Here is a 10,778-nt window from a genome sequence, read left to right as displayed (position 1 = left end):
AACTGCAGCTGCTGTACATCAGCGTTCTTATGACAGTATCCATGGCGATGGTCACACTCACCCTAGTTCCTTACACTTGACCAGAGCCTCGGTGACCACCTTCAGCTTCTCGGCGGTGAGGTTGCAGTGTGTGAGCGTTAGGCGCTCCATGTCCTGGCAGTGCCGTACGCAGTAGGCCAGCACACTGCAGTCCGTCTTCTTCAAGGGGATGCCGTCCAGGTTGATTCTGTTCCAGTTCTCCATGACCCGCTCCACAAAGCCCTCCTCATGGACCTCATACAGGCACTGGAGAATGAACAGCTGAATGTTGTGAGTCCTTGGAAGTCCCTCCTCTGCCTCGATCAAGTCACAGATCCACTCTTCCAGCAGAGAGCGAATTTCTGGACAGGCAGACAGCTGGTGGGATGACCTGACTTCCTTGTTTGAAAGGCCAAAGAGGAACTGGATGACAGGCAGCAGGTGGCTCATGTGGAGCTTCTGGTCAGTGACATTGAGCCCCTGCTTGACCTTGAGGAGCATCTCCTCAACTTGCTCCAGAGCAATGTCCGTATCACTTAAGAGGTAGAAGAGAGCGGCGAAGAACTCCTGGAAGCTGAGATGCATGAAGCTGTACTTCGTCTCGACGTTGAGCTTCCTCAGGAAGAACTTGCAAAGGAAAGGGACGAGTCTGGGATTCGACACCTTTTGCTTCACATCATAATCATCAAACAGCACTTTTTGTTTCGTGATTCCGTTCACTGCAAGCTCGCCCAAGTTTTTCAAAAGGCCGATCCATTCGCTCTCGTCTAGATCCGAACCGTGATGCTTCATCTGTGTAAACACAAAGTGCGCGAATATGGAGGTGCTGGTGTCCAAATCAGTGATCACGTCTGTGCCTCCTTTGAACACGTCTTTGAAGACGTTGCAGACAATCCAACAGGTAACGGGAATGAAACAGGCCGTGAGGAGAGTTTCACTGTCCTTCACATGTTTCAGCGCTTTTACACCAGCCTCTGGGTCTTCCTCTCTTGCGAAGAAGGCCTGGAAGTAGTTCTCCACCCCTGTGTCAGAGAACCCTAAGATCTCCGTGAAGCGCTGGGGGCCTTTTAGCATGTCGCCGAGAGCCTTTAAAGCAGTGGACCTGGTGGTGACCAGCAAGGAGGACTTGCAAAGCATCCTACCGCTCAAGAGTGCTGCCAGAACCACGTTAACGGTTCCTCGGTCTAGAAGGCTGAATTGAAGCGAATCCACCTGTGACAATCTGAGCTCATCAAAACCATCCACTAGGAAGAGCACCCTCTCTGGTACGTCCTGCAAAACCTTCAAGACCGTGGGTTTATCAATTCCATCACACTGCAGGAGGTCTGCCAGGCGAAGCTCATCTTTCACACCGTTGAGCTCCTTCACCTTCAGGTGAAAAACAAAATCAAAGCTGTCCTTGTACATTTTGTCACATGCCCAGTCGTACATGATCTTCTGTGCAGTGAAAGACTTGCCGTATCCAGAGTGGCCCTGAAGGATGACAGCTTTTGGCACCTCCCCCTTGCTGTCTGGACTGAAGAGCTGTTCCAAGGTGGTGCAAAGGTAGTCCTTGCTGGCCCTGGTGAAGACCTGGTAGAGCTCTTCCCCTTTTAGACGGATCTCCTCCTCCCTCTCTCTCAGCTCGCGGTGCTTCTGAACTATCAGAAGGTCAATGTAGCACTCGGACATTAGGACATAATCTGCCCCAGGGCGTGAGTTGTACTCCCTCACTAGATTCCATGTTTTCTTTGTGTGAGCCTTGTACTGGTCGATTGAAGTTTCATCTGCACACAAAAAGGGTATCTTGCTGTTAAATGTTATAATGACAAACAAAGAGACAGACATATTCAAACATTCCAGCTCATCAGTTGTCTGTGATCTGCCATAGCTTGTTGCTTTTTTTTGGGACGCTACAGACTGACCTCTTGTCCATTTCCTGTTTCCTGTTTATAGTGTTCTGGCCCTGAACCATGTACAGATAACAAGAAGCAAAGTATCAAAATGTCATGGAGAACCCTGGTATACTAGTCAAAGATGTATAGAGTATGCAGGTATACTAGTGAAAGAGTACACAGGTATACTAGTCAAAGATGTATAGAGTATGCAGGTATACTAGTGAAAGATGTTAAGAGTATGCAGGTAAACAAGAGAAAGAGTACACAGGTATACTAGTGAAAGATGTTAAGAGTATGCAGGTAAACAAGAGAAAGAGTACACAGGTATACTAGTGAAAGATGTTAAGAGTATGCAGGTAAACAAGAGAAAGAGTACACAGGTAAACTAGTGAAAGATGTTAAGAGTATGCAGGTAAACAAGAGAAAGAGTACACAGGTATACTAGTGAAAGATGTTAAGAGTATGCAGGTAAACAAGAGAAAGAGTACACAGGTATACTAGTGAAAGATGTTAAAAGTAGGTATACTAGTGAAAGATGTTAGGAGTATGCAGGTAAACAAGAGAAAGAGTACACAGGTATACTAGTGAAAGATGTTAAGAGTATGCAGGTAAACAAGAGAAAGAGTACACAGGTATACTAGTGAAAGATGTTTCAACACGTAGTGTGCGTGTTGAAAGAACCGGTACTGGTATGCAGGTATACTAGTGAAAGATGTAAAGAGTACGCAGGTATACTAGTGAAAGAGTATGCAGGTATACTAGTGAAAGAGTACGCAGGTATACTAGTGAAAGATGTAAAGAGTAAGCAGGTATACTAGTGAAAGTGTACGCAGGTATACTAGTGAAAGAGTACGCAGGTATACTAGTGAAAGAGCACGCAGGTGTACTAGTGAAAGTGTACGCAGGTATACTAGTGAAAGAGTATGCAGGTATACTTCTGAAAGAGTATGCAGGTATACTAGTGAAAGAGTATGCAGGCATACTAGGGAAACAGTACGCAGGTATACTTCTGAAAGAGTATACAGGTATACTGGTGAGAGAGTACTCAGGTATACTAGTGAAAGAGTACGCAGGTGTACTAATGAAAGAGTACGCAGGTATACTAGTGAAAGAGTACGCAAGTATACTACTGAAAAAGTATGCAGGTATACTGGTGAAATATGTAAAGAGTACGCAGGTGTACTAGTGAAAGAGTACGCAGGTATACTAGTGAAATATGTAAAGAGTACGCAGGTATACTAGTGAAAGAGTACGCAAGTATACTACTGAAAAAGTATGCAGGTATACAAATGAAACAGTACGCAGGTATACTATTGAAAGAGTACGCAAGTATACTACTGAAAGAGTATGCAGGTATACTAGTGAAAGAGTAAGCAGGTATACTGGTGAAAGAGTACGCAGGTATACTAGTGAAAGAGTATGCAGGTATACAAATGAAAGCATAAGCAGGTATACTGGTGAGAGAGTACTCAGGTATACTAGTGAAAGATGTCAAGAGTACGCAGGTATACTAGTGAAAGATGTAAAGAGTAAGCAGGTATACTAGTGAAAGTGTACGCAGGTATACTAGTGAAAGAGTACGCAGGTATACTAGTGAAAGAGCACGCAGGTGTACTAGTGAAAGTGTACGCAGGTATACTAGTGAAAGAGTATGCAGGTATACTTCTGAAAGAGTATGCAGGTATACTAGTGAAAGAGTATGCAGGCATACTAGGGAAACAGTACGCAGGTATACTTCTGAAAGAGTATACAGGTATACTGGTGAGAGAGTACTCAGGTATACTAGTGAAAGAGTACGCAGGTGTACTAATGAAAGAGTACGCAGGTATACTAGTGAAAGAGTACGCAAGTATACTACTGAAAAAGTATGCAGGTATACTGGTGAAATATGTAAAGAGTACGCAGGTGTACTAGTGAAAGAGTACGCAGGTATACTAGTGAAATATGTAAAGAGTACGCAGGTATACTAGTGAAAGAGTACGCAAGTATACTACTGAAAAAGTATGCAGGTATACAAATGAAACAGTACGCAGGTATACTATTGAAAGAGTACGCAAGTATACTACTGAAAGAGTATGCAGGTATACTAGTGAAAGAGTAAGCAGGTATACTGGTGAAAGAGTACGCAGGTATACTAGTGAAAGAGTATGCAGGTATACAAATGAAAGCATAAGCAGGTATACTGGTGAGAGAGTACTCAGGTATACTAGTGAAAGATGTCAAGAGTACGCAGGTATACTAGTGAAAGATGTCAAGAGCATGCAGGTATACTAGTGAAAGAGTATGCAGGTGTACTAGTGAAAGAGTATGCAGGTATACTAGTGAAAGAGTTCACAGGTATACTATTGAAAGAGTACGCAAGTATACTACTGAAAGCGTATGCAGGTATATACTAGTGAAAAAGTACGCAGGTTAACTAGTCATTGTTCCTTCAGTGTGACACAATTATGGTTGGTTGGTCTGTTCCTTTAGTGTGACACAATTATGGTTGGTGGGCTAAACTACACAGTATTTATCTTTCACAACAAAAGTACATATTGAAAACTTAACTAAGTGGGTTGGTGACCAATGATATGGACACAAACAAACACACACACACACACACACACACACACACACACACACACACACACACACACACACACACACACGCTATACAGACACACAAACATGTCAAGCATATCACTCACACACACACACACAACTCTGTTTACACTGAACATGTCAAGAATATCACATTTGCAAACTTACATGATCTCTGACTATTTGGTTCAGATGTCATTCTATCCACTGTGTCACTCTCCCTTATCTCTCCTGTAGGAAATAAAAGTGTCATTACATCAATGAAAACACACACACACACACATACACATACACAAACACGCAGGCACGCAGGCACACACACACTCACACACAAACACACACACACACAAACATACACTGTCTCAATCTTCCTATTCTGTCATGTAGGAATTAAAGTGTCATTACATTAATTAACACATTAACAGGAAGTGTAATATTGGCATACTAGACACATTAATTAGAATCCTGTGTAGTGAATGTGACTTACATAATTCACCCTTGTTGTTAGTGCGGTTCTACACACCGTTGTCATGCATGTATTTATGAATGTATTATGCATAAGTATGTCTGACTGTTCCGGGATCGTGGTCCCTTTAAATATCCAATGTTGATGATGACGTTGAGCCCCATGCTTGTTTGGTCACGGTTCAACGCCATCTTGTTTATCAGTGTTTTGATATGCAAAATGAAATGAGTCGTACACTTGTGTGCTCAACGTGAGGAATTGTCTTTGATGTTTAAATGCAATTTCCACACCTGCAACATTGTCCGTTTATGACACTTAAGCATGGTTAGGGCTAGTTTCCCCATAATCCACTTACCCTGTTTTTGTAGCAAGGTTTTAATTTCTGAAACGTCACTTTGTAGGTCGATCTGGCCACTTTGTAGGTCGTTCACATCTCTCTGGATGTTGTTCACTGTTTTATTCATCCCCTCTAGCACTGTAGGATAGATGAGCAATGAACACATTTGCCAGATTAGACTGGATTAGACACCTAACGCTTGTGTTTCAGAGCTCACATAGCCTATGTGTACACAGTTTATGTGTCTGTGTTTAAGAGCACACACAGCCTATATGTACACAGTTTATGTGTCTGTTTCAGAGCACACACAGCCTATATGTACACAGTTTATGTCTCTGTGTTTCAGAGCACACATAGCCTATATGTACACAGTTTATGTGTCTGTGTTTAAGAGCACACACAGCCTATATGTACACAGTTTATGTCTCTGTGTTCCAGAACACACATAGCCTATATGGACACAGTTTATATCTCACAACTCGTTGCAGTACATCTGCATTCTTGAGGAGAAATAGCTTTGTGTGACACAGCTCTACAAATGTGACCATATGCATGCTGCATACAAACAGTATACTACAGTCCATTATAGTCCACTACAGTACACAGCATTCCCTTAAATATCTCCACAGACAGACTACATTATGGGACATGTCTCCACAGACAGACTGCATTATGGGGCATGTCTCCACAGACAGACTGCATTATGGGGCATGTCTCCACAGACACACTGCATTATGGGGCAGGTCTCCACAGACAGACTGCATTATGGGGCATGTTTCCACAGACAGACTGCATCATGGGGCATGTCTCCACAGACAGACTGCATTATGGGGCAGGTCTCCACAGACAGACTGCATTATGGGGCATGTCTCCACAGACAGACTGCATCATGGGGCATGTCTCCACAGACAGACTGCATCATGGGGCATGTCTCCACAGACAGACTGCATTATGGGGCATGTTTCCACAGACAGAGTGCATTATGGGGCATGTCTCCACAGACAGACTGCATTATGGGGCATGTCTCCACAGACAGACTGCATTATGGGGCATGTCTCCACAGACAGACTGCATTATGGGGCAGGTCTCCACAGACAGACTGCATTATGGGGCATGTCTCCACAGACAGACTGCATTATGGGGCATGTCTCCACAGACAGACTGCATTATGGGACATGTCTCCACAGACAGACTGCATTATGGGGAATGTCTTGAGTTGGGTTTGGGGGTTGCGTCTCACCTCTTTGCCACTCCAGCTGGTCGTCTGCTGCGTCTCTGCGGTCCTCTTCCTCCCTCCGCTGGGCTTTGAACACTTCACGGAGCTTCTTCAGCTGCTCCAGCTGCAGGCAGAGAGACAGCTGGTCCGACACTTCACTCAGCCGGTTGTTCAGGTCAACAAACTGATCTTTCAGGTCGTTGGCCTTCATCGCCCGCAGCAACCAGTGTGTGTCGGTATGTTTTCGCACCAGCTCCACTGCAGAAGTCAGGATCTCCTTGAGATCCGTCAGGGCATCTTTCACAAGGGGGTTGTCCAGATCCTCATCTGTCACGGCAACCACAACACTCTCTATGACCTTGACTCTCTCTACCAGCCGACCACAGCGCTCCTTGTTGGCCTTCACCTCTTCGTAGCACCCATACAGCACTGAAGCCACAGTCAGGACTGGACTAACATACTCAGAGACTTCTAAAGCAAACTCCAGGCCTGTGAGGGGAAGCAGACAAAAAAAAAGATTGTTTTATTGACATTAAAAGTGACATCCATTTTGCTGCGTTTTCTATTCCACTCAGTAGTGACAGCGTTAAAAACCAGGCATGCTCCGATTTGGACACCTTCAACTGTCCACCCCAGAATCCTCAAGTACCTTGCGAGAGGGGCGGCATTCCAATCATATTTATTTTAAAAGCATGTTTAATTACATTACACAACATGTCTTTTTTTTAAACATATATATATATATATATATATATATATATATATAAACATGTGTTTCATATAATTAAGTATATATATAGGTGTTTTTTGGTGATAGTTGCTGTATGTCATGCTGTAAAAGGTGTTCTTAAATCTTCCAGGGTTTCCAACCCAGACCTCAGAGTTGGCCTACTTGTGAATAACCTGTGTGGCTACTGGTAATGACAGTTACGTTAATCTGTCCCTTACATGACATACATAGTCACCTATAAAACCTATAAAAACTATACCTCGAAAATCCTGCATACTGTTGCTTAAGTATAATTCCGGGGTGATCTTGGCTACACTTCTTGACCCTGATATGGTCATAAATTTGATGCAAAACATTATTCAGAGGAAAACGACGAGCATAAATCATAAAACAATGTCCCAAGAAGCGGCGCTGTGAAGTGAACTTTGCCCAACACATATTGCGATGGCCTTGAGCCAAATGATGCAACCTCGAAGGAGTGGCACGGGTGTTTTCACGGAACACAATTTAACAGACACCATGAATGTGCTGGATTGGCGTTTGAAAAACATGTTACGACGTTAAATTGCTTTGTTTAGGGGAACAGCTTAACTGTGAATCACACTTCACTAAACAACAAGGCATTCCTGGATTCGCATTCTGCTTGTACAACTTTTCTCTGAGATTCTGCTCATATCCGGCTTAGTAGGCTACACTACACTGGAAGCTTTTAACACGTTTAACAACAACAACCAAACACACGAATATAATGAGCATACATATGTTATTGAATTGGCAGGCTAATTTACCTGATTTCACAGCGGACAGAACCGCCATTCTGCGGCCCAACCGTCCCGCAACTTTGAGAAGTGAAACCAAATTTTTTGTGACGAAGTTTACGTCAGATGACGTTGACTATTCGAAGAACGCAAGTGAAGCGATTTAAGGTTAGGAGTCAGGTGGCTAAACGACGCGATCGTGACAAGAGTGATTAAAGCATTCAATTTGGCACATAATTATCTTACCTAATGATATTAGAACGGGTGTTATTTATGCATGTTTGGGATTTATTGTTTGTTTTTGATATGCACTAGTTAAAACAAATGTCCCTTTAAGTAGCTAAATTAAACATACAAAAAGACTTGTGCCGTCTGTCGGAGAAGGAACATCCTGCATTGTCAATATCCTGCTTGGTATACTGCCGAGCATGTTGCAGAAGTGTTAACTTCCTTCTAGTCTTTTGCGAATTAAAAAGTTTGAATGACTTTAACGATCAACTACCCTTAATATTGTGATATACCTGCCGCTCCCATAATGCGCACTACGCGCTGTGCGTAGGGCATCAAGTCCTGAGGGGGCACCAAAAAATATCAAATCAAATCAAATCAAACTTTATTTGTACGGCGCATTTCATACACAAAGGTAACACAATGCGCCTCACAGTAGGAAAGAAGGGAAATAAAGGGGGGGGGGGGTTACAAATACTTGTAAAGAGACATAGATAGATAAATAAGTAAACGTTCCATAAATGTAAAATAGATACATTTTACATGATAACAGGGCATCACATAGCAACAGGGCATCACATAACGCATGTCAACAGGGCATCACATGTCAACAGGCGACACATGTCAACAGGGCATCACATGACAACAGAGCATCACATGACAACAGGGCACCACATTTCTGTTGTGTTCTGTTTGCCGGGGCCGTACAGGCAACTGAAAAATCATCATAGTTATAATAATTATAATGCCGATATTAATTCAGTATAGAAATAAAAGGCACCGTTTAGGCATGTTTATCACAAAACAGGTAGAACAAGAGATATATTCAATTATTCCAAAAAAGTTACGATGGTTGCCGAGGCGCACATTAACGCACGGTGTTTTTTCCGCATTTTCCGTTGTATTTATCAAACCAGATCCATGCTGGGCAATCTGTGCTTACTCAGATGCTGGTAAGGATTAACTGCGATGTGCTCTAAGGCAGGGGTAACTTGTATGCTACTTAATGCCATGCTCGCCACTCCGTCGTTTTCCGGATGGCACAGAACTGCGAAGTACTGTCACTGTTAAAGGAGCCCAAAACAACATTAGGGCATCAAATGGAAATATTCCGGATAAGACAATCTTTATGATATTGACATTAACTTCACCATATTAGCACATTGGCCTCTCCCCACCGGCGGAGCTGGCAGCGCGATTTTCTATCAGTTCTCACCAAACAACGACGTCTCACCTTTGCTCCTTGAATGTCGATATGTAATGGTACATGGTGTTATTGAAACTTACTACTTGTAAAAAAATACTACAAATTGAACGTTTATTATTCGAGTCTCAAGCCACAGAACTGCGAAGTGGGCCTACTGTCACTTTTAAATTCTGTTCTCCTCTATCCACGTTGATAAGGAACATGTTTCCGTCATTTATTTAGCATTAATAAAAGGTCACTCAAGATTCTGTGTCGATGATGAGCGAATGATGTCGTCCCGTGACAGACGCCACCCATATCTTGGCACGTTGGATGTAGGCTAGAACATTATGAAGTGTTTCAATCAAGATAACAACGATATCGGTTTGAAGAACCAAAATAAAATAGAGTGTATGAAAGAGTAACCTATATGATAGAGTATATTAAATTATGGCTATGCAGTATATAGCTGCAAGCAGCGTTGATGGGGCCAAGCAGGCATGTTGCTATGGAAATTTGCGCCTCTGGTACCTCATTTAGTTTGTGCAACAAAATTAAGACAGAGACACACACATATACTGTATATGCATGCATTCACACATACATAAAGTAGGCTACACGGATAGATACTACGGCACACATTTGCATATATTCATCTCCTGAAACGAAGAACCATTAAAGGTTAATCACAAGATTGATTGAAGCACTGCTGTCACTGTCCTAACGTAAATCGTAGTTAATCTCCAAACATTTGACAGGACACAATGCAACATATGTCATTAAAGCAGTGTAGGCTACATTGGGCATATGTCCTTTAAAGGGATAGTTCGGTTTTTAAGACATGAATATGTATGGCTTCCCCGTCAGCAGTGTCATGCAATCATGCATCACTTACCCCCGACAGCGTCCTGTGAGCAGAGTTCTCGTCCAGTTTTGGTCAAACCGAAAGTAGTCCGGCATGTTTCCAGACCCAGGAAAATAAAAGGTTTCTCTTCCCAAAACATTATGTGTTCAAAAGAGTGATATATTTGCATCCCAAAACCGTTGTAGTGCAAAAAGTCACACCTCGTTATCACTTGGCCCTATTTTCAATACGCTCGATACTGCAGAGTCTACGGCAGATACTACTAGAGAGTCTACCTGTTTTATTTCGCGAAAGTTGATTCGCGAAAGTTTGATTCACCAAAGTTGCCTGAGAGAAACGTCCATCACAGGAAAACGATGAAAACTGAGACAACATTTGATAAAATTGACATAAAGCATCGTTATTTTGTGATGGACGTTTCTCTCAGGCAACTTTGGTGAATCAAACTTTCGCGAATCAACTTTCGCGAAATAAAACAGGTAAACTCTCTAGTAGTATCTGCCGTAGACTCTGC

The sequence above is a fragment of the Sprattus sprattus genome (genome assembly GCF_963457725.1).
Source record: "Sprattus sprattus genome assembly, chromosome: 15".
In the NCBI taxonomy this organism is placed as follows: Eukaryota; Metazoa; Chordata; class Actinopteri; order Clupeiformes; family Clupeidae; genus Sprattus; species Sprattus sprattus.
This window is presented reverse-complemented; position numbering follows the sequence as displayed.